The sequence below is a fragment of the Mesoplodon mirus genome, assembly GCF_964341445.2.
Source record: "Mesoplodon mirus genome assembly, chromosome: 7".
NCBI lineage: Eukaryota > Metazoa > Chordata > Mammalia > Artiodactyla > Ziphiidae > Mesoplodon > Mesoplodon mirus.
In genome coordinates, this window is record NC_138983.1 from 95,047,471 (window position 1) to 95,070,509 (window position 23,039).

A 23,039-nucleotide genomic window follows, 5' to 3' on the forward strand; every position below is an offset into this window, starting at 1 on the left:
GTTAGTTTATCAAAATACTGAAATTGCCTCATATCACAAGTCAAAGCACCCTCTCTTTACTAAATAAGGAGCTATAAAGTCGCACAATTACTGTCCATTTTTTTACTTGGTTTGAAAAAAAGTTGCTTATTTTAAATAAAACAAAGTTCAACTGAAGTGACTATAATATCATCAGTCTTGTAAAACTCCTTGTGTTAGATTTCTTCTATCCCCAAGATGCCAACCACGCATATCAAACTGACTCTTGTTTTTTGCGTATGATTTCTGTACATCTTTCCTATTGGAATTTTCATGTTAAGTACCCTTGCTTAGAGTGTGGATTGTAACCACTCTGTTTAACACTCTATCACCAGTACCTAGAACAGTGCCTGCCACATAAGAAACACTTCATAAAATTTCTAAATTATCTTGATTAAAATCCATACTCATCCTAGCTTTAAGCACATGAAGACAGAAATAGGTTCCAACTGCATAAGAACACGTGAATAATCCAGAGAAAATGTTAACTATAAGTACAAATTATCTGTTGATTAAAATACAGAACATGTCTGAGATTTGGAATTACTTCCTAATAACCCTGAGTCAGAGCTGTGGTAAAGGCTTACTGGGGGCATGTTACCATTTTCTGAGTACACACTCAGAAAAGGAAGAAGTTGATGAGAGAGCATGCAAGATTTTCCAGGCTCAAAATGGAACTTGACTCATCTGCATGGAACCATCCGGCGAAACACAGAAGAGCTCACTCTTCTGCTGGATTAAGCTCACCCTGGTGGAACGGAATGGAACAGAAACAAGAGACTGAGGTCTAGGTTTTGAGGATCTTCACTCCACTTACCTGCTATCACAGGACCAGGCAACGGACAAGAAGAAATGTGCAACTGTTGCTGTGTACCTCTAAACAAATACAGTCACCCTATGTAATAGAATGTGTCCTAAATCTGACCAATTAGAATAATTCCTCCATTCTTGGTGGAGTAGCTCTGATAGAAATGGACAGAGCTGGGCTCAGGGTGGGAAGGGGGTGGTTTCCTTCTGTTACAAGCTCTAAACTTTCTTCAATTTTCCTATGATTTAAGCCTAACTAAAATTTATGGACTTTTGAAAAAGAGTAGGTACTAAAATTAAATAAGCTGAGAGTGTTGAGGGTGAAAAAAATGATAACAAATTTAAGAAAATGTAGAATTATTACTATGAGAATTACCAGAACTGTGTTTGTTCCAAATACGAGCCTGCTGTAGCATTTTAATTAGGAATAGAATTAAACAGAAATTCACTTGCTGTCACCATCTGATAATATTACCAGAGACTTCCCTTAAGGAAATTTAAAATTATTTATTCTATGTAAATCTCTACAAGTCCTTAATTTCAACCTTATTATAAGAAATAACACACAGTATCAACACGCTGGCAGAATTTTGACAATTCTCCTGCCTCCCTCCATTCCGCCTGCTTTTCCTCTTTCCCTCCCTCCCTTTCCCTCCTCTTCCCTCACTCCCTTTCTTTCCACAAAGCAAGGAAATGGGTATATAGCAAATAGTAGGGATCACACGCTTTCATTACAGGGCTTGGGAATGTGGACTCTCACAAAAACAGACTTGATTTTAAATACTGTATCTGTGCCTTACTAGCTGTGTGACCATGAATAATTTAATCATTCTGTGCCTCAGTTTGTCTGGCTGTAAAATAGGTGCAAACAGTACCTACCTCTTAGGATTGTTGTGAGGGGGGATTCCAACTGGTTTTAAAATAGTATTTAGCACAGAGGAAGCATAATAATTATTATTTTTCACTTCTCTGAATATATAACATTTAGTATTGGGATTCATAGTCTCAAAATCTAACACTCACTGATGTGAATATCTGATTAGCTAAATGGAGAAAAACATTGTTATAGTAATTATTTCTTTAGTTTCTCGTTTTGTTTTTTTAACTGAAAACCAGAATCACAATTTCTTGTTATTATCTGTTATCAATGAACAGTATAAGACTATAATATTATTTTTCACAAGGCACTGAATATTTGAAATGAAGAAAACTAAGAAATAGTAGTAAATAAAACTTTCTTGTGCTAATCCCAAGTGAAAGATGAAATTAATGATGATATATATGTGGAAACTCTGGAGAAGTCATACAGAGAGAACCTCAAGTACTTGAGGCACACTTGAAATTCAAATGACACTAAATGACTAAGTCTTAAATCAAGAACCCTTCACTAAAATTAAAAACACAAATGCTTTCTTTTTCTTGATTTCTTGTAGGAAGTGAAAGAGTACTTGGTAGGTGTCAGACTATTTTAAAAAGCAGGTTATAGAGATGATATTTCAGGAGTGTAAAAATACTAAGGCGGATCTCATAAATGATTGGTATATTATTTAATTCAGGTTAGCATCAGAACTGTCAATGTTTGTTTATTAAGCAATGCAATCCTTTAGGTAGGAAGCATGGTTCTTTGGAGAAGTTGATAGACACAAGATACACAAACTGGAATATGGTGAAAAAACACACAGTATAGATTTTTTTAAATTAAACCTAGGAATTATTTAACATGGCCATTTCTTTGGGTTGAAGAAAGAAATTCATATAGATTTTCCTGGTTCAGGCTCCAGTGAGGTCTATAGGCAAATTTGCAACTAGAGCAAGATTCAGACCTATTTCCATTTTTGTGCTTACGTCTTAAATATGTCCAGTTCCTAGAGCATAGAGGAAAGCACTAGATTGGCCATGGCATGAAACAGGTTAGAATTCTGGCCCTGCCACTTAATAACTGTGTACGGCTTAAATGGGCAATTTGCTAAACTTCATGAATTTCAATTCCCACCCTCCAACCCCCACCCTGGGCAAAATGAGTCTAATCCTTTTGCTACCAACTCTAGAGAGTTAGGATGGTCTGAGGAGAAAATGTACATAAAAGTGCTTTGAAAATTATTTAATGCTTTAAAAATATTATTTATCATTATTATTTCAAGATGAGGGAAAACTCCCCCTCCTCTAATATATTCAGTTTTTTATGGCCAGCTAGATCTTCCAGAAAGCTACATAAAAACTGAACATTTTAACAATACTCGGCAATGTTTAGATGTTAAAAAAAAATTATCCAAACTGGCACATTTCTTCTTAAACGGTTCTAAAAGTAATACATATATATTGCAATGAATTTGGAAATACAGAATGAGAACGGGAGGAAGTAAAGGTCACCCTGACTCTCTTATTTCTTGAGTTAACCATTGATAAATAATTTTTAAATTTTCTTTGGGTCTTTTTGCTCTATGTGTGTGATATTCAAAACCAAGTTGTGAATATGCTATATTTATTATTTAACATTCTTCTCTTCTCACTTGATATTTTACAAAAAACAATTTTAATTTGTTATTTTCTGTATTGTTTCCGATTCTAAGCATCATAAAATACTTAATAGTGAAGGTTACCTATGAGCTATTATGTAAAAAAAAGTTCAGCATATATAACCTAAATAAATATATTAGAAATTCATATGCTTTAAAGCAGTGATCCCCAACTGTTTTGGAGCTAGGGACCGGTTTCGTGGAAGACAATTTTTCCACCAACAGGGTGGGCGGGGGAGGATAATTGGTTCAGGCTGTAATGGGAGCGATGGCGAGCCATGGGGAGCAGCAGATGAAACTTCGCTCGCTCGCCCGCCGCCCACCTCCTGCTGTGCGGCCCAGTTCCTAACACAGCCAGGGGGTTGGGGACCCCTGCTTTAAAGGATATCCCTATGTTTTTATGTGATTGACCATTTCAAAAGTTTCATAGACAATTCCAATATTTATATTTAATTAAAGACCATGAAACTTTTTTTTAGTATTTTTAAATAAAAGATAGTTAAAGATTACTTCATTTAAAAGCTAATAACAAACCTCTAGAACACTTCCTTCTACTTAAGTGAGGTGTTAGATTAAAAAAGCACTATAGAAATATAGATTATACTTGACTTTAAATAAAAATCTGAATAAATACTATAGAATTGTTATCTCCCCTTTATTCTGTTAATAATTGGTAATAGGAATATTATGGAGAATGATTGAAGCTTAATAGTCATATGTCAATTACCAAGATCACATCTGTGTGGTACAATGAATTTGCAAAGGTAGACTATCAAATATATTTTATTGTCAAAGGTGGTCTGCCAACTGGCAAGTCATTTAGTAAGTTATGCTCTAAAATATATCATTTACTGATACCCAAGAGACATCTCGGTATGTCATTAATAGTGCAGAAACTCGAAGCCAGGGATATTTTTTTCTTTATAATTAATTTGAGACAGCAGCTAATAAAAACCAGAATAATAACAGTAATAACCTTCAAATTAATTTTGACCCTAAGCTATAGCAATTTCAACAGAAGTTAGTATATTTACATACAAATTAAAATTCCTAAACTTGTATTACAATTGATGCAATGTTTTTATGAAATACTACCTGTATAATATTTCATTAAAATAATAAAATGAGAACAATATAGAAATGTCATAAATGTTTGTGTCCTAGAAAGTATTTAGAGGGAATTTCTGGTAGTATAAATTAATACATGATTATTATTATTAATCATATTACTTTTATTTATAAAGCATCCAAACATACACATCTGTAATCTTATATGTCTTTACCATCCAGAGAAATATAGTCCAGAATTAATTTTAAAAACACTGCTTTTACTGTGCTTATGTTTTCTAGTTGAGAAGTCTGGACTTTAAGCATTTTTAAATTATAGAACTAATCAGAAAGCAGGAGGAAACCAACAATACAACTGATGGCATTTGTTAATATAAACCTTTGTGTAAAAATGTTATGAAACTAAGAATGGAAAAAGAATAGAATTATTCATCAACAAATGGCTATTTTATTTTTTATTTTTATTTTATTTTATTTTATTTTTTTTGCGGTACGCGGGCCTCTCACTGTTGTGGCCTCTCCCGTTGCGGAGCACAGGTTCCGGACGCACAGGCTCAGCGGCCATGGCTCACGGGCCTAGCCGCTCCGCGGCATGTGGGATCTTCCCGGACCGGGGCACGAACCCGTTTCCCCTGCATTGGCAGGCAGACTCTTAACCACTGCGCCACCAGGGAAGCCCAACAAATGGCTATTTTAAAAAATCTAGTTAATAGTATACTACCCTGGGTTATTCTCTTACTTGAAAAAATTACAGTATATTAGGTTGTCCTAATTTGGAACTATGTAACTGCCACTCTCATGTTTCTAGTTTTACTAGAAGAGTGCATTTTTTTGGTATAAGCGTAAGAAAAAAAACAAAACTGGAACATTCCATAGTGCAGTTTCCTTCCTCCCTTTCCCCAACAGAAAAAATAAGAAATACTGTACCTAACCAACAGATCTGATGATTCCAAAAGGGACAAGTCTCTATTCTGAAACACTATTCAAGTCAGAACATTCCAAATTACGATTTTGCGAGACACTGGAAAATTATGGCATGAAAAATAGAAGAATATTTCTAATGCACTATAAAATGTATTCCTCAAAGCAAAAGAGCTAATGGAAGGCCAGAGCACTTAATGGATAAAATATAATCAAATGAAACAGAAGCGTGTTCCAAGCTGAAAGGCAACAATATCACTCTTCTCACATAATTGGATAGTAGACATAACCCAGTAAGATCAGGTTTAAAAACATTTAAATATATATAAATACACATATGTATAAATAACATATATAGCACCTGAAGTAAATACATATTCGTATTCATATATTAAAGAATCACTTTGAAATTTAAAAATATTTTTTTAACTATTGAAAAATAAACAGCTAGTGAAAAAATAAGTTTTCTTTGCAAAACTTGACTCTGGAAACAAAGATTCTTCAAATGCTTCTCCAAGAACTTGTCTCTTTATTTTAAATATAACCAAATAAAAAAATAAAAAATATAATCAAATATTTGAAACAGAAGGCAAATGTTCATGAAAGCAGACATATATACATGCATATATATGCATATACATATTTATACACATAATTGGATAATATAATTAATATATATAATACGCATAAAACACACATCTTCCTGAACTTACTATGGCATTGCATCCTGATAAACCCATCATCAATTGAAAATATCATAAATTGTAAATGCTTATAGTACACCCAATCTACCAACCGTCATAGTTTAGCCTAGTCTACCTTAAATGTGCTCAGAACACTCACATTAGCCTAAAGTTGGGCAAAATCATCTAACACAAAGCCTATTTTATAATAATCTGTTGAATATCTCATTTGTTTTATTGAATACTGTACTGAAGGTGAAAACCAGAACGGTTGTAAGTGTGTCAGTTGTGATGGAGTCGCTGAGTGGGAGGAGTGGCTTGCTGCTGCTGCCCAGCATCACAAGAGAACATCATGCTGCATATCAGTAGTCTGGGAAAAGTATAGTTTCTACTCTAAATTCAAAGTAGACTTTGAAAAAATGAAAAAATTCAAACTATAGTTTCTACTAAACGAGTATCACTTTCACACCATGGTAAAGTTGAAAAATCGCTAAGTCGAACCATTGTAATTCGGGAAATGTCTGTCTATAAATTTTTGTATAATATATGTGTATGCACATGTATATTTCAAACAGGAATTTAGACTGTTTGCTACATCTCTTCTTAGAAGCAGACTATGTCCAAAATCTATGCCTCAAGCCTTTGGTGAATACCTAATGAATTCAGTATTCAAACAGGGATTAAAAATATTGATGGTGGGAAGCGGCCGCATGGCACAGGGAGATCAGCTCGGTGCTTTGTGACAGCCTGGAGGGGTGGGATGGGGAGGGTGGGAGGGAGGGAGATGCATGAGGGAAGGGATATGGGAACAGATGTATGTGTATGACTGATTCACTTTGTTATAAAGCAGAAACTAATAAAAAAAAATATTGACTTGGAAATTCAGGACAAACTTACTACTAAAAATGTTTTACACTTTTTACTTAAAAGAACATAGTTAGGTACACATGATTAGACTCTACCAACTGAAATAAATTATTGCCGATTTGGCTAGAGTTGTTGATCACCACAAAATTCTCTCTTGTGGACAACTATGGCTTACATATTAAATGGAAGGCTTTAGGCAGTTTTTGTACTTGTTTCCTTAGACCTAAATGGTCCACATAATGATAAAAAGTCAAATAAGAAAAAAATGTAAAATTATGTGCTTTTCAAGCCCAACAAAATTGTTTTTTTTTTTTTTGCATTACGCGGGCCTCTCACTGTTGTGGCCTCTCCCGTTGCGGAGCACAGGCTCCGGACGCGCAGGCCCAGCGGCCATGGCTCACGGGCCCAGCCGCTCCGCGGCATGTGGGATCCTCCCGGACAGGGGCACGAACCCGCGTCCCCTGCATTGGCAGGCGGACTCTCAACCACTACGCCACCAGGGAGGCCCCAAAACTGTTCTCATACTAAAGCTCATCCGTGTGCTAACAGTGCAGTTTTCATAGGCAGGTGTTCCTGGTACTAAAGTTTTCACGTTAACTGAGGCTCTATTTTTGATTTCAGTTTAAAGGTGTCGCTAGTGATTGAATCTACTCAGTAGCGCACGGTTATGAATAAGACTCTGAATATTAAAATTCTTACATGTACTCTCTAAATTCATTGAGATTCAGTCAAATAGAAAGATATCATATACCAAGAAGATTCCTTTGTATATGATGTACAATGGAGTAACAGATTAATTTTCCTTTCTGGACAACTTAATGATACTGATTAACATTAAAAAACTTCAACAGTTACATATTTAAAAAAAAAGACTGGGGTACAAGGCAGATAATTAGTAGTATTACCTTTAAAGGCTTTTGTTAGAGGAAGTGAATGTTAACAACTCTTTATAAATTAAAGTTGCCCTCTCCCAGGAACTTCAATACTGTATCAGAAAAAAATAAAATAAAATAAAATTGTCAACTATTGCTTTTAAGAAAGGGAACAATTCCCATTTTCTATAACATTACTTCTGAAATCAACACCCTTATTCAACAACCTTGATATCATTTCTGATAAAGAGTCAGTGAAAAGAGTGATTAGACAAATGGTACAATTCAGAAAGAAAATAAGATGCAGAAAGAAATTCAGAAAGAAAATAAGATGCCACGTGAGTTCTCCCAGGTCATCCAATCAACTCCTGGAAGAGTTAAAAATAGAAGCTAAGACTAATTCCCACAGCTACTGCCAGATCAGAGCCTGACAACTTTGCATTGTGGTAGCTTCAACCTCTCCTGCTACTGGGATTACCTGCATTGAGACACCTTCCTATGAGGTTCAGTCATTTCAAGGTTTGCTTTAAAATGGAGAGGGGTGGGAAAAGGTTCATAATTTTAGGGAAAATCTGTGGTAATGAGATCTCATTGTAAACTGCTCACGAGAATTAGAAAGATAAAAACTGGAAATGTTTACTAACCCTTACTATGTCTCAAACACTGCAATAAGTTCCCTTTTATGTTATCTTCTTTAATCTTCGCAACAACCCTGTGATTTTCCTGTTTTAAATATCCAGAAACAATTCACAGTGGTTAAGTAACTTACCCTAAGTCATAGAGATAGAAAACAATAGAGGTAGGATTCAAACTAGGTGAGGTTCAAAGTTCAAATTCACTTCCTGAAAAACATGATTAGAACATAAATGGTAGCCAAAACTCCCCAAAATAAACTAAAAGATTAAAAGAAAGAGAGAAAGGAGGGGAGGAGGGCCTTGTGAGCTGCATACCTTAAAAATAATGTTTAGACTTTTCGATTGATCTTAAAAATGACCAAAAGCTAGCTGCCTGAGAGCTCAAAGAATAAAATTATTAACAAACTAAACAAAAAACATTGATTTTTATACTCACTTTGAGATCAACCCAATTGCTTTCCTTTCATAACACTGTACTGCCATTTTAGTTCATTTTCTATTATATTTATTAAGGGATATTTTAAAGACAAGTATTTTGCCTAACAGGTTAATGATTTTTTTTTCTTCTAAACAATGACCAAGATGCCAATCCTCCTCCCCTTATTCAATGGACTAATTAGTGTCAGATCATTTTAAGGTCATATTTAATTTTTGTGGTGAAATAGTGATTTCACAAACCCTGTGAAGATGTTACACATCCACTATAACATGCATGCAGGTGGAAAAAATTTTCAACTGATGTAGATTTTGCTTTCTCTCTGAGTGTATTCTTCACAATCAATGAGATAGAAAAAGACATAGAGATAAGAGAACTGTTGACTAATATTTTCTTATGAAAATCTGTATCTTGGGCTTCCCTGGTGGCGCAGTGGTTAAGAATCTACCTGCCAATGCAGGAGACATGGGTTCGAACCCTGGTCTGGGAAGATCCCACATGCCGCAAAGCAACTAAGCCCATGCGCCACAACTACTGACCCTGTGCTCTAGAGCCCGCAAGCCACAACTACTGAGACCGTGCGTCGCAACTACTGCAGCCGGTGTGCCCTAGAGCCCGTGCTCTGCAACAAGAGAAGCCACCGCAATGTGAAGCCCGCGCCGCAATGAAGAGTAGCCCCAGCTCCCCACAACTAGACAAAGCCCATGCACAGCAACGAAGAACCAACACCACCAGAAATAAATAAATAAATAAATTACTTAAAAACAATAAAATCTGTATCTTGCATTTTCAATTTTCTAAAAGTTCAAATCCATTGTGGTTGAAAAAAGAAGAGTAATGTCATATGTTTTCTTGTCCTGGGAAAATGGACTGTGCTTGGTTGAGTGTGTTTATTTATTTATTTATTTTATTGCCAAAATTTATTTTTTATTATTTTTACATCTACTAGTACTTATTTGAATTCTACTCACTGTTTTTTTTTTTTTTTCCATCTTTGTTGGAATACAATTGCTTTACAATGGTGTGTTAGTTTCTGGTTTATAACAAAATGAATCAGTTATACATATGTTCCCATATCTCTTCCCTCTTGCATCTCCCTCCCTGCCACCCTCCTTTTCCGACGCCTCTAGGTGGTCCCAAAGCACTGAGCTGATCTCCCTGTGCTATGCGGCTGCTTCCCACTAGCTTCTATTTTACGTTTGGTATATATGTCCATGCCACTCTCTCACTTTGTCACAGCTTACCCTTCTCCCTCTCCATATCCTCAAGGCCATTCTCTAGTAGGTCTGTGTCTTTATTCCCGTCTTACCCCTAAGGTCTTCATGACATTTTTTTTTCTTAGATTCCATATATATGTGTTAGCATATGGTATTTGTCTTTCTCTTTCTGACTTACTGGTTGAGTGTCTTGAACTGCTCAAACTTTAAGGTCCATCACCTCTAATTTGCACCTTACCAAAACCTCAGACAAGAAACAGGAGAAAGGGTAGTGCCATCCATAATTCATTCCCACCACACCTACAAAAATAGTCACAAGGAACTTGTGCAGAATACCAATTCTTTTGTATTAGGAAGGCAGTTTTCAAAATTAACTGGTATTGGTTCATTTGGTTGTTTAATAAATATCTTGCAAATGCCTATAATAAAGCCAAATACCAAACTGACCATTTAAGTTGCAGGAATTTTTACGGTCTTGATATTTTACTATTTTAAAGTCACAGTTTACATTTGAGTGCTCACCACAATATATAATACCAATGAGCTCCCGAGAAATCTAAACGTTTATAGAATACACCAAATGCTACTGTCTCATGCCTTGCTTTGCAATCCTGGATTGCTTTCTCCTAGGGAGATGATGTAAGAAATATAAGCTAGAAATCTCTTCTACGGGATCACCAGCCATGTCTCAACTAACTTTTATCAGTGGAGACTCTCAGTACATACATATTTATTTATTATAAAACTCTTCGGTACTGATCATTAGGTAATTCTGGTAAATGTGGGCACGTAATAATAGTTAAGAATGTCAGCCCCATTTCATTTCAGCTTGATCCACTGCAGAAAAGCACAAATTAGATGAAAGCAATTTCCCCAAGAACAACTCACCTCCTTGAGATGAGAGATAGATAAACTTGGGTGAACAATGATTTGTCACAATTTATTTTTGAGGGTAGTGGTTTAAAAAAAGTGCTAATGTAATCTTTTCAGAATGAATTCTTTTAAAAATGCATTAATTCTCCAGTGAACATAGCTTATAATTAAAAAGCTAAACATATAATTTTACATTTCTAAATTTTTACATATGACCATATATAATAAATATTGAAATCTTAAAATCTTCGTTATCTTTAAAATTTGATGGCCTTTAAATCTGAATTTGGATTTGGTGAGTCTGATGGATTATTCTTAGTGACTCTATTGGGTACCACCAATTCAGATTCGACATTATTTCTGCAAGTGTCAGAAGCATTAAGTTGTGTGAGTGGATAGAGGGTATTAGCATCCTGGTGGTCTTTCACTACCCTGAGATGACCAGAGAACCTGAGTGTGAAAGAGCATGGAGAGGAGTGTAAGGAATGGCCTAAAGGTATCACTGGCTTCTCTCTATACTCAGACTCCGCAGTGCACAACAGAGGGAACAAAGCAGGTCGTGTTGCTGCCACTGTTGCAATGACCAAGCATCCTCAGTCTCACCGCCATTGCAGTCCATTGTTTAAGATGTGAGCTTGTTGGTGCTTATTCAGGCAAAAGTCAGAATGCTTATTTGTTTTATGTCTGTTTTTTAATGAGGGTTTGATGAGACAGCAATAAAGACAAAAGTAAATAGGAGAAATGTTTATTAATAGGCCCCTCCATCCCTATCAACCAAAGAAAAGGCATACCTTAAAATATTGTTGTGAAATGTCGAGGGTGTGTCTGTCTGTGTTCTTGCAACCCTTCACCTTTAAGTAGCTTTTCAAAACTATGTTATAAACATGTTGCTTCATCCTTGCCCTTTTAGCCTGTTAATGTCTAATTTAAGTAAAGCAGGATGCAATCCCCAGCAAGTTATCTGTTTCTCCTTTCTTGGACCATGCAAATCAAAACAGTCTTCTTCTAGGGAGGGTAGTGAAAGGTTGTGCCAATTGTGTTCCTACTTCAGCTATTCCAACATTCTTTAGTTTAGCTTAAATGAGACATTCTCATCTTTGGGCTTTAATTATTCTGTTTAAAAATAAATTTTAAAAGATACTCTAAAGGGAAACTAAGGAAAAATACCACCAAATAAAAGATTTACCATAATGCAGGTACATAAATATGAACTAAAAATAGTTTTAGATTAAAAATTAATCTTTTTTATTTTAAAAATTAATCTAATTAAAATTACAGATTAGGCTGGATAGAATTGATCCATTGCTGAAGCTTAAAAAAAAACTAGCTATAAATGTTACTAGTTTTCTACACTGTTGTTACAAGACTTGACTGACATCCGTGATGTACTCTGTAATATTTTTGAAATGATGAAATGTGTGATCCAGAGACTTGAAATATTTCAATACTTGGGTATAGGAATTTTCTTCCATGAACTAGAAATGAAAAAAGTGAGAATGTTTCCTTGCTCAAATCACATGAAGTGGATCCCCTTATATTACTTGCATTCATTGTTAAGATAGTCATAAATGGTTACATAAAATACAGGAATATTATCTGTTGAAGAAGTTGATGGTTTTTATAGTCAATGTATGTATTCAAATCATAAATGTTTCTGCATAATCTCTGACCCAACAATACCATTCCATGCCACTCCAAGAATTCTTCCATCAAAAGTAAAAGCTCCAGCACATAAAGACATGAACCTCTATGTCCATTACCACATTTCTTGAAATCATAAAACTGTTTGGAACTTAATAAATGTTTATCAATGGGTTTTGACTGAATGAAATTATGGCTCACTCATAGTACACATTACTGGGCATCTACTAAAGGTAATATGGTAGTGATGTATGCTAGATATCATTAATATAATAGAAACACAATGTACTAAAAGTGTTTTGCAACTAAAAATCACTATACATTGTATGGCTTTAGAAAGGAATGAAATGCTGCTACGTGCTATAACATGCATAAACTTTGAAAACATTATGTTAAGTGAAAGAAGCCAGACACAAAAGGACAACTATTGTATGATTCCACTTATATGAGGTAGTTAGAATAGGCAAATTATAAACCCAGAAAATAGAATAGAGTTAACCAGAGGCTAAGGGGAGGGGAGAAATAAGGGGTTATTGTTTAGTGAGTACAGTTTCTGTTGGGGATAATAAGAAAGGTCTTAAAATGGATAATGGTCATGGTTGCTCAACATTGTGAATGTACTTAATACCAATAAATGATACACTTAAAAATGGTTAAAATGGTAAATTTTACATTATGGGACATTTTACCAAAATAAAAATATACTATAAAGTAAAGTCAAAATTTACCTCCTACTAGGCATACTATGAAGTTTGCATAAAATTGCACTTATTTTAGGAGCTTATACGGTTATTATCATATTTGGGGACATGTAAAGAAAGCAACAGCTTAAGTAGCCCTCTTGAGTTCTTTCTCTCCATCTTTCCAACCCGGTGTTTTCCAGATTAATGGTTTTGTCACACCTCTCTTTGAATACCAGCATCAGTAGGAATGCTAGCTAGTACTGGTTTCCTTAAGTATCAGCTAAAAATTTTAATGTATTTTTATGCTGGTAATTGTTTTAGAACCCGGGAGGGATGTCATTGTTTTCTTAACTTGGCAAAAGCAAATATATTACTGTAGACAGCATTACTAGAAAGAAATAGTAACTTTGAAGTAGACATATGTCCATCCTAAGAAAACTGAATATATTTCAAAGCAGACCACACCACTCAACTGCTGGCAATGTTCTTCCACGTACTTGGCAGTATACTACTCTAAGTCTGAGAACTGTTTCTTTTTTGTAAAAATGATTTTGATTGGAAAACCCTGAATAAATCCTTTGGAATGTGTAACGTTTAGAGCTCCTTCTGGGATTCCTTTTCCATGAATCAAGGTTCTTTGATTCACTATCCTCCTTGGCACTTGCTTCCTAGTCATCTCAGCAGCCTTTGTGCCAGTGCTAAGGAAGAGCTCCCATTTAAGTCCTAAAGCAGGGAGAACAATAAAAGGAGAACCTCATTTCAAGTACCAGAAATATCTGGGCTATAAAGAACACACATATTGTCAAGGTAAGCCCAGAGTGGGGTGACATCACCAAGGTCATTCCTGGCTCCGCGTCCCCCCTACCCCAGGAGGAACAACTAACAATTATTTGGAAACAGGACACTAGTTGAGAGAATCCTAGAACATGGAGGTGAGGCTGAAGCACCCCCGTGCACCACAGAGACCAAGACAGACTGCATTCGAAGGGTGAGAGAAGGAGCTATGCGTTGACCACACTGCCCCTCCCCCAGGCCAGTGGAGCGCCATGGGTGAGGCCTCCCGTGAACCTCTGGTTCCTCCAGTAGGAGAAGATAACTGGGGGACGGCAAGCTCCACCACTAGCATCGGGGCTGCTTTGTGGGAGCCGCTGCTCTAACCTGCTCCACTGGGGCTGCAGGGGGAGTCTGCAGGGCTTGACCACTACAAGTCGGGCTGTGACGAAGGGGGAAGGGGCATGCAGCAGCCAGCACGTGGATTGCGACCGATGGAATTCATACCTGCAGTGCCCAAGTGGGGATCACAACGGGCACCTTTGCTTATCTACAGAGCCAGGTTGGCGGGGCACTACAACCAGGGAACTCAGGCTACAGATCCACCTGATACGCATCTGGCCCTTGAACCTCGTTTGCCCATAGCCAGGGAAAGAGCAGAGTCACAGCCCACCCACTGTGGACAGTGTCTTCTGGCCATCTGACCAAAAGGGCTGGCAATAAATCCTGGAAGCTATTTGGCCCAGTCGTGCTCCAGCCAAGAGGCAGGCAGCCAGAGCTCATCACTGGCTCTGGTACAAAGCAGAGCCAGTATCAGGTGTGGAGGGATCCTGTACCATGCACAGGCACGGAGATTAATTCATATCCAAGGCTGAGAGGAGCTCCCAGCTCCTCCCAACTGGGGAGCCTGTTTGAGAAATTAAGAGTAGCCTAGAGCGGCCCCTCCTCATCCCACCCAGGCAAAGGAACTGGGACTAGCCCCATCCCATCTGCTGTGGAGAGTGTCTTCCTGGCCCATCTGACTAGAAGGATTGGTGACAACTCCTAGAAACTGTGCAGCCCAGCAGTGCTCAAGCCTAGAGAAGGGCAGGCAGAGCTGATAGTCTGCAAAGCCAAGCCAGTGGCCTTGTTCAGCCACAGAACGTGGAGTGTGGATCAGCTTGAGTTAAGACAACAAAGAGCTTTACTGGCTTTAGAGCTGCTTCTCCTGCTGCACCCAGGCAGGAAATCTAATTCATAGCCCTACTCATCACTGAATACAGCCTTCAGCATGTCCAACTGGGGAACCTAACCAGAGAACATGGGAAGCTGTACAGCCCATTAAACAGCCCTAGATACAGTGGCACTTGAACAGATAGCACAGCCTGTGGCCTCCCCCATCTGCAGGGCAAAACCAGTGCCCTCACCTGACCAGGGAATTAAGTGCACACTCTGGCCTGATTTGGGTTCCCAAACAATGAACTATACAGGCTCTGGGTCCTGTCCAGAGCCAGGTCCTATACAAGCTCTGATTCTCTGCCAGGAAACTACTTCATAGCCCCATCTACTACTACTACTGAATATAATACCCAGTAAAGTCTGGAGGAAGAGCCCAATTACTCAGATATGCAGATACCAAAGTAAGGAATCAAGGATCACAAAAATTAGGCAAATATGACACCACCAAAGGAAACTAATAAAACTCCAATAACTGACCTTAAAAAAATAAAGATCTGGGCTTCCCTGGTGGCGCAGTGGTTGAGAGTCTGCTTGCCGATGCAGGGGACGCGGGTTCGTGCCCCGGTCCGGGAGGATCCCACATGCCACAGAGCGGGCTGGACCCGTGAGCCATGGCCGCTGAGCCTGCACGTCCGGAGCCTGTGCTCCGCAACGGGAGAGGCCACAACAGTGAGAGGCCCACACACCGCAAAAAAAAAAAAAAAAGAGTATCTATGAACTGTCAAAGAATTCAGAATAATCCTCCTAAGGAAGTTTAGTGAACTACAAGAAAGCACAGACAGCTAAGTGAAATTAGGAAAACAATGCATGAACAAGACAAGAAGTTTGACAAGGAAATAGCAACATCAAAAAAACAGGAGCACTAGATTTTAAAAATACAATAACTGAACTGAAGAATTCAATAGAAAGTTTCAAAGGTAGATTCGACCATGCAGAAGAATCAGCAAACTGGAGGATAGAACTTTAGAAATTACCCAGTGAAAGGAACAAAAAGGAAAAGAATAAAAAGAGTGAAGAAAGCCTATGGAAATTATGGGACACAACAAAGTAAACAATGTTCATGTTATGGGAATTCCAGAAAAAGAAAAGAGAGAAAGGGAAAAAAAGTATATTTAAAGCAATAATGGATGAAACCTTCCCAAACCTAGGATGAGAAATGGACATCCATATCCATGAAGCCCAAACAAGCCCAAACAGGTTGAACTCAAATAGGGCTACTCTGAGACACATTGCAATTAAATCACCAAAAGTCAAAAACAAAGAAAGAATTTTAAGACCAGCAAGAGAAAAGAGAGAAGTTACATACGAGGGAACCCTGGGATAATTGGATATTCACATGTAAAAGAATGAAATTGGACCAATATCTTATACCACTCACAAAACTAACTTGAATTGGATTAAAGACTCAAATGTAAGACCTGAAACTATGCAACTGCCAGAAGAAAACATAGGAATAAAGCTCATTACATGGGTTTGGTAATGACTTTTTGGATATGACACTGAAAACACAGACGACAAAATAAAAAATAAACAAATGGAACTACATCAAACTAAAAAGCTTCTGCACAGCAAGCAAAAACAAAAACAAATCAACAAACTGATTGAAAAGACAACCTATAGAATGGGAAAAACGTATTTGTAAACCATATATCTGATAATGGTTAATATCCAAAATAAATTAAAAATTCATACAAATCAATAGCAAAAAAAAAAAAATTACCCAATTAAAAAAATGAGCAAAGGACCCGAATAGACATTCCTCCAAAGAAGACACACGAAAAGCCAACAGGTACATGAAAAGATGCTCAATACCACTAGTCATTAGGGAAATGCACATTAAAACCACATTGAGATATTACTTCACACCTGTTAGAACGGTCATCCTCAAAAATGTCAAGAGATAACAAATGCTCGTGAGGATGTGGAGAAAAGGGAAGCCTTGTGCTGTTGGTGGGATTGTAGATTGGGAAAGCCAGTATGGAAAACAGTATGGAGGAGCCTCAAAAATTAACACTAGAACTACATATATCTAGCAACTCCACTTCTAGGAATATATCCAAAGAAAATGAAAACACTAACTCAAAAAGATATCTGCACCCCCATGTTCATAGCAGCATTATTTATAATAGCCAAGACATGGAAACAATCTAAGTGCCCATTGATGGACAAATGGGTAAAGAGGTTGTTTTATATATTTATAGGTATATACATATTATAGGTATACACACACACACACACACTGAAATATTATTCATCTGTAAGAAACCAAAGAAATGCTACCATTTGAGACAACAGAAATGGACCTTGAAGGCTTTATGCTAAGTTAAATAAGTCAGAGAAAGAAAGGCAAACACTATATGATCTCACTTATGTGTGGAACCTAAAAAAAAAGAAAACAATCATAGAAAAAGAGATCAGACCTGTGGTTACAGGAGACAGAGGGTCAGGGGAGGGGAAGTTGGAGGAAGACGGTCAAAGGTACAAGCTTCCAATTGTAAGATAAATACATACTATGGACATAATGTACAACATGATGACTATAGCTAACACTGACGTGTGATATATAGAAAAATCGTTAAGAATAAATTCTAAGCATTCTCTTCACAGAAAAGTATTATTTGATCTCATTTATATAAATGTGTGTGTTTGTGTGAGAGAGGACAGAATACAAAAATGCAAAAAGAAAAGTTGTAAAGTACGAAGCTGCTTAGGTTTATACCTCAACTATAACAGATAATAATTTGTTTAATTTTAATAGGTACAAAAATAAATGTTAAGCATAGAACAAGCAAAAAGAAAAACTGAGCCCAGCGTAGATGTCCTTAAAGCATTTGCAAAGGAGGGCTTTATTAGGTCCGCAAACACCTGCAATTACAGGCAAAATTCTGTGTGTGTGTGTTGTGTATGTACTTGGGGAGTGGATGCATAGCCTTTATTGAATTATTAAAGGGGATGTTAAGACCCAAAAGTTTAAAAAGCACTGGAAAGCCTGATCACAAAACCATTTTAAACTACCCTGATTATGTTTTATAGTTTTCCTTCACTCGTTAACACTTCAAAGAGCAGCATGTGAATGTGGAAAGAATCTCTGCCATTTAGGTAAGATCTCTGAGTCTCAGCGTAAAATTAGCATATAGTAGCAGGATGAAGTTATACACCATAGATGAAAGTACCTAGCAGAGCGCTTTAAGACTAGTACTTACTTATGCAAGATATCTTCCCCTGCTTACTTGTTTTCAGTAGAATGAAAGCATACTGAAAGCTGGTACAATGTCTTCTTTGAAGTTTTCTTTTGTAATGCTTACTATGCTTTTTGATACGGATGAGCCAATATCCACTTAAGGGCATGTAAGCTCACAATAACTTTTGTTGAATATAACTGTTTGAATGTACTTTCACTATATTATTATATAGGGATTTTAAACTAAAATGTACTTGCACACATTATTTAGAGCCTAACTTGGATATCAGAGTAGGTGGATATACACCCCTGGAAAATAATAGCCAATTTCTTCACTAACATCAAACTGCTGAACATCTACTTTGCATATACATAGCTAGGCACTGTATTATGAGTTGCAGGTAATAAAAAGTCGTTAGTCAAAGACTCTGCTCTCTAGGGTTATTTTACAACAGCAAATCATGTTCAAACTAAAGGATAGACCAAAATAGGAAGTGCCATAGGAATTTAGACAAGGGAGAAACACATCTGAAATGAGAAGGAAGGTGGGTATGGGGAAGGGTTCATGGAAGAGGCAGTGTATGCTGTGAGCAAGGTTTCAACGTGTAGCAGGGTGAGTGAAAGGAACAAATGAAGACATATAGTTGTGATATCATGAGGCACAAACTAGAAATAAACAGCACTTGTTTTAGGCTGGTCATGAGGTAATTTAAGGGGATTAGTGAGAAACTAGATAAAGAGATATCTCTTTATATATTACTTATTAACAATACTTTTGAACACAAGTATTTAATTTAAAAAAAAGAACAATATAGGGATAGGAGATTAGGAGGTACAAACTATTATTATAAAATGAGCTATAAGGATATATTGCATAGCACAGAAAATATAGCCAATATTTTAGAATAACTATAAATGGAGTATAACCTTTAAACATTGTGAGTCACTATATTTTACACCTGTAACTTATATAATATTACACATCAACTCTACTTCAATTAAAAATGCTATTTTAGTGAATAAAACACTAAGCAGTAAAATTTTTAAAAAAGAACTTAGAAGAGAACTTAAAAATAAAGACATAAAGAGCAGGTTGAAACAGCGCAGAAATCTGGCAATTAAGAGGCCATTGATAACTTTCAAAATAGCACTTTTTCTACCCATTCTCAGTGGAGGCAAAGCCTTATTAATCCTACTATTTCTTTTTCTGTTTTTCAAAATCTCAGGATAAGTCTATTTCAATTGTAGCTAATGGCAGTAATGCAGCACCAGAAAATGCCTTTTGTAAGGAGAAGCAACTTTGAATCCTAAATCGGTACTCAAGTCTTAAATTACTGATAACACTGACCACCCACCAGACTAAATGTTTTTTTTTTACGTGATTGGAAAGCAACAGATTGATTTCAATTCTATCTTGTCAAATCTACAAAAAAGTTCCCACAGTTCATTTAGCAACTAATAGCGTACATCCTTCTATTTGGTATTACTCCTCCTCCTTAACACCGGGCAATTAATTTTGCCTTTCTCTGGGAAACGTTTTTAACAAAGGAAATAGAGTCATAAATCAGTTTCGGATAGGAAATCATACAACTATTTCTACCTAGGGCTTTGAATTTAGAAACTTTCCTCAGAAATTGTTGAAATATAACAAAGTCCAAACTCAGAAATAACTTAAATTTAATTATCTTAGTTGCACTCAAATAACAAATTCTATTTTCTATCTTGTTTTCTTTCTTCCCCAGAAGGCTTCTCCAACCCTAATCCATAACTTAATGCATTCATCTCACCTATAAAATCACTGGCAGGTATGATGCCGGCTTTGGCGGCTCCAGTCCCCTAATCCTGACCCATTTCTTGCCAAAGAATTCAGTTTCTTCAGAAACCAAGTAACAGACATTTCAATTTCTAACCATCATTAGCATATTTTCATGTACTAATACTCAACATAAAAACACCTTTTAAAATTACAGAAATTTTTACTGTACTTAAGATCAATTGCACTAACCTGTATTTCATAAACCTTGGGCTACTTTCTTAAAAATGAATTATTATTTTAATATGTTTTTCACTTATTATTCAGAATAATTATTCATATAATTAAATATTTTACAATTAGGTAAGAAAGGTGGAAAATAGTTTTGCTATTCTTGTTCTTTGTTCTCTCTTCTACTTGGTGTGCCTGAGTCAAAATTTTAGAATATTGAAAATTTAATCTTTCAAACCCAAACCAAATTTAAAGATAATAATAACAACCAGCCAAAACAATTTCGGTCCAGAGCTTTGCATGGTCCGGGGAACAGTTCTCTGAGTGGGCCATTTGGAGTGGGATTTGCCCACCCGCCTCCACTCCTTCTGCCTCATATACTGAAGATAGAGACAAAGAAACCAACTCAAGTCTTTCCAAAGTGTATTTATAAATAGAGAATTTGTAATCAGAAAAACAATAACGATATATAATAGAAGTAACATGATTCTTCAGAACCAGTATCTTGTTCTAAAGCAATATTTAAAAAAGAAGGTAAGGGGCTTCCCTGGTGGCGTAGTGGTTGAGAGTCCGTCTGCCGATGCAGGGGACACGGGTTCGTGCCCCAGTCCGGGGAAGTCCCACATGCCACGGAGCGACTGGGCCCGTGAGCCATGGCCGCTGAGCCTGCGCGTCCGGAGCCTGTGCTCCGCAACGGGAGAGGCCACAACAGGGAGAGGCCCGCATACCGCAAAACAAAACAAAACAAAACAAAAAAACAAAAACAAAAAACCTAAGAAGGTTAGCTATAAACCCTGGCCCTCTTTTTTATTGATCTCCTATTTTAATTTGTTAAAATAAAATCCATGGCCTTTTGAGTCAAACCGTCTCTTTAATTTCAGATTTAAAGATAACAAGCCTCTTTTTAAATGGAATATTGGCACACAGACACCACACAGTCTGGCTTATTACAACTGTTCTCTGTTGGTGAAGTGGCACATTTGCAATCCCCACCATAGCAATCTTCACCATTTCACAGAATATCATTCAATTGTACATCCCTAGGTGAGCAACAAGAATGGGCACTTGAGCTCAGGAGCAAAGCGTTTGTGGGGAAATCCTAGGTCAGAACCCCTAAAAGGGGAGACTAACTTGAGGATGCCCAGATAACCTGAGGTTTACCTTGGCCACCTCCCCTGGCTTTCTGACTGCCTGGGGGAAAAGTCTCTCTGGAAACTCTTTTGAGGTTATTGGGGGAATCCTAGGACAAACACACTGCTTGCTTTTGCAGGAGGACTTGCCCCATACCCTACCCAGCTAGCTGTCTCACAACCTAGCTGGACTAAAAAACCTTCAAGAAAAACGGGATAGACTGACATTTGCATTTCTACTTCCACCTATTCTTATGCACAAAATATGTAGGTAGAGCCCTCTTTCTCACACCCCAATAGATTCTGCTGTCCTTGAAACCCATCTGGTAGCTGCAGTGACTACAATGAAGGGAGTTATCGGAAACCATATTGGTACTGGGCTTAAAGGATTTTTCATGCCATGCATTTTGGGGAAGGACACAGATAACAGTCCAAACGTGGTATAAGGCAATGCCCTTTCTGGGTCCTTGAAAAATCAGTCACGGAACACAGGTGGTGGACAGGAGCTGACAAGAGCTGGTTTGTTAATGAGCACAGCATCCCCGGCGGGGGTGGGGGTGGGGGGAAATCAATGAAATGATTGACAAGAGAAGATGGTAAATGAAGGGAGAAGTGGGGACAAGTGCTGCTCAACCCAAGCTGAACTCCAGGAGGTAAATTTCTCCTCTAATTTGAGATTCTTTCTAAAGGTTCAGTATTGAAGTGGATGTTTGACGTTGAAATGTGCAGACCCATTCTGATAACTGGAAAGGGAGGAGGCTGAGGAACGCAAAAGGAGAAGGAACATTTCCGATTACTTCTCCAGGCTGCTGACAAGAACCTGCTGCTCGCAAACCACAAATTAACCAAGCGAAGGTTGAAGGTAGCAACGTAAACGTGCAACTCAAATTATTTTACATTCGGAATCCTCTTCAATATCTAAGCGAGTGTAGCACAGCAATGGTTGATTATCTTAAGATTACAGAGGCTGACCGCCTTCTTTGTTTGCCCAGTAACACCGCTCCTCCAATAATCTCAAGCACTTGGCTGATTAACATTTCAATTTCAGTTGTTGCTCCTTTTCCCATTGCAGAAGGCGGCAGGGATATTCCCCTTCTTCCCTCTGTATTACAAACCCCATTACTAACCAAGCAGAAAGCACCGCGCAGTGTGGCCGAGGCTAATAATAGCCGGGCTGCTTACCTTCTCCGGAGGGATCGAATCAGCGCATGTCCCCGGCGCCGGCTGCCCGGGGGCCGCAGCGCCGCCGCGCCGCGTCTGTGTGTGGTCAGCTCGGCCGGCCCTCACCCCACCTGCCAGCTGCAGCACCTGCTCCCGGCGCTGAGCTCCGGCCGCCGGAAGTCATCCCCCGCCCCTGGCCGGATCGCCACATTCCGCGCCAGCCGCGGGGGGAGAGGGGCCTCTCCCGGCACCGGCTCCTGGAAACTGCGCTCAACGATCCCGGTTGTAGGGTTATTTTCTAGGAATGCTTTTACAGAAGAAGCGTCGCCGGCTGGTGGACCGAGAGAGAAGAGCCAG

The 23,039-nt window shown here is 37.8% G+C and overlaps 1 long non-coding RNA gene across 1 annotated transcript in view; it reads right to left on the reverse strand.

The window, feature by feature from the left end:
• Window positions 1–22,768, reverse strand: part of LOC309807712 — a 39,089-nt gene extending 16,321 nt beyond the window's left edge. Inside the window, exon 1 of the long non-coding RNA XR_014294653.1 lies at window positions 22,704–22,768. This is a non-coding gene — a long non-coding RNA (uncharacterized lncRNA). The remainder of the gene's footprint in view (window positions 1–22,703) is intronic.
• Window positions 22,769–23,039: the final 271 nt, after the last annotated feature.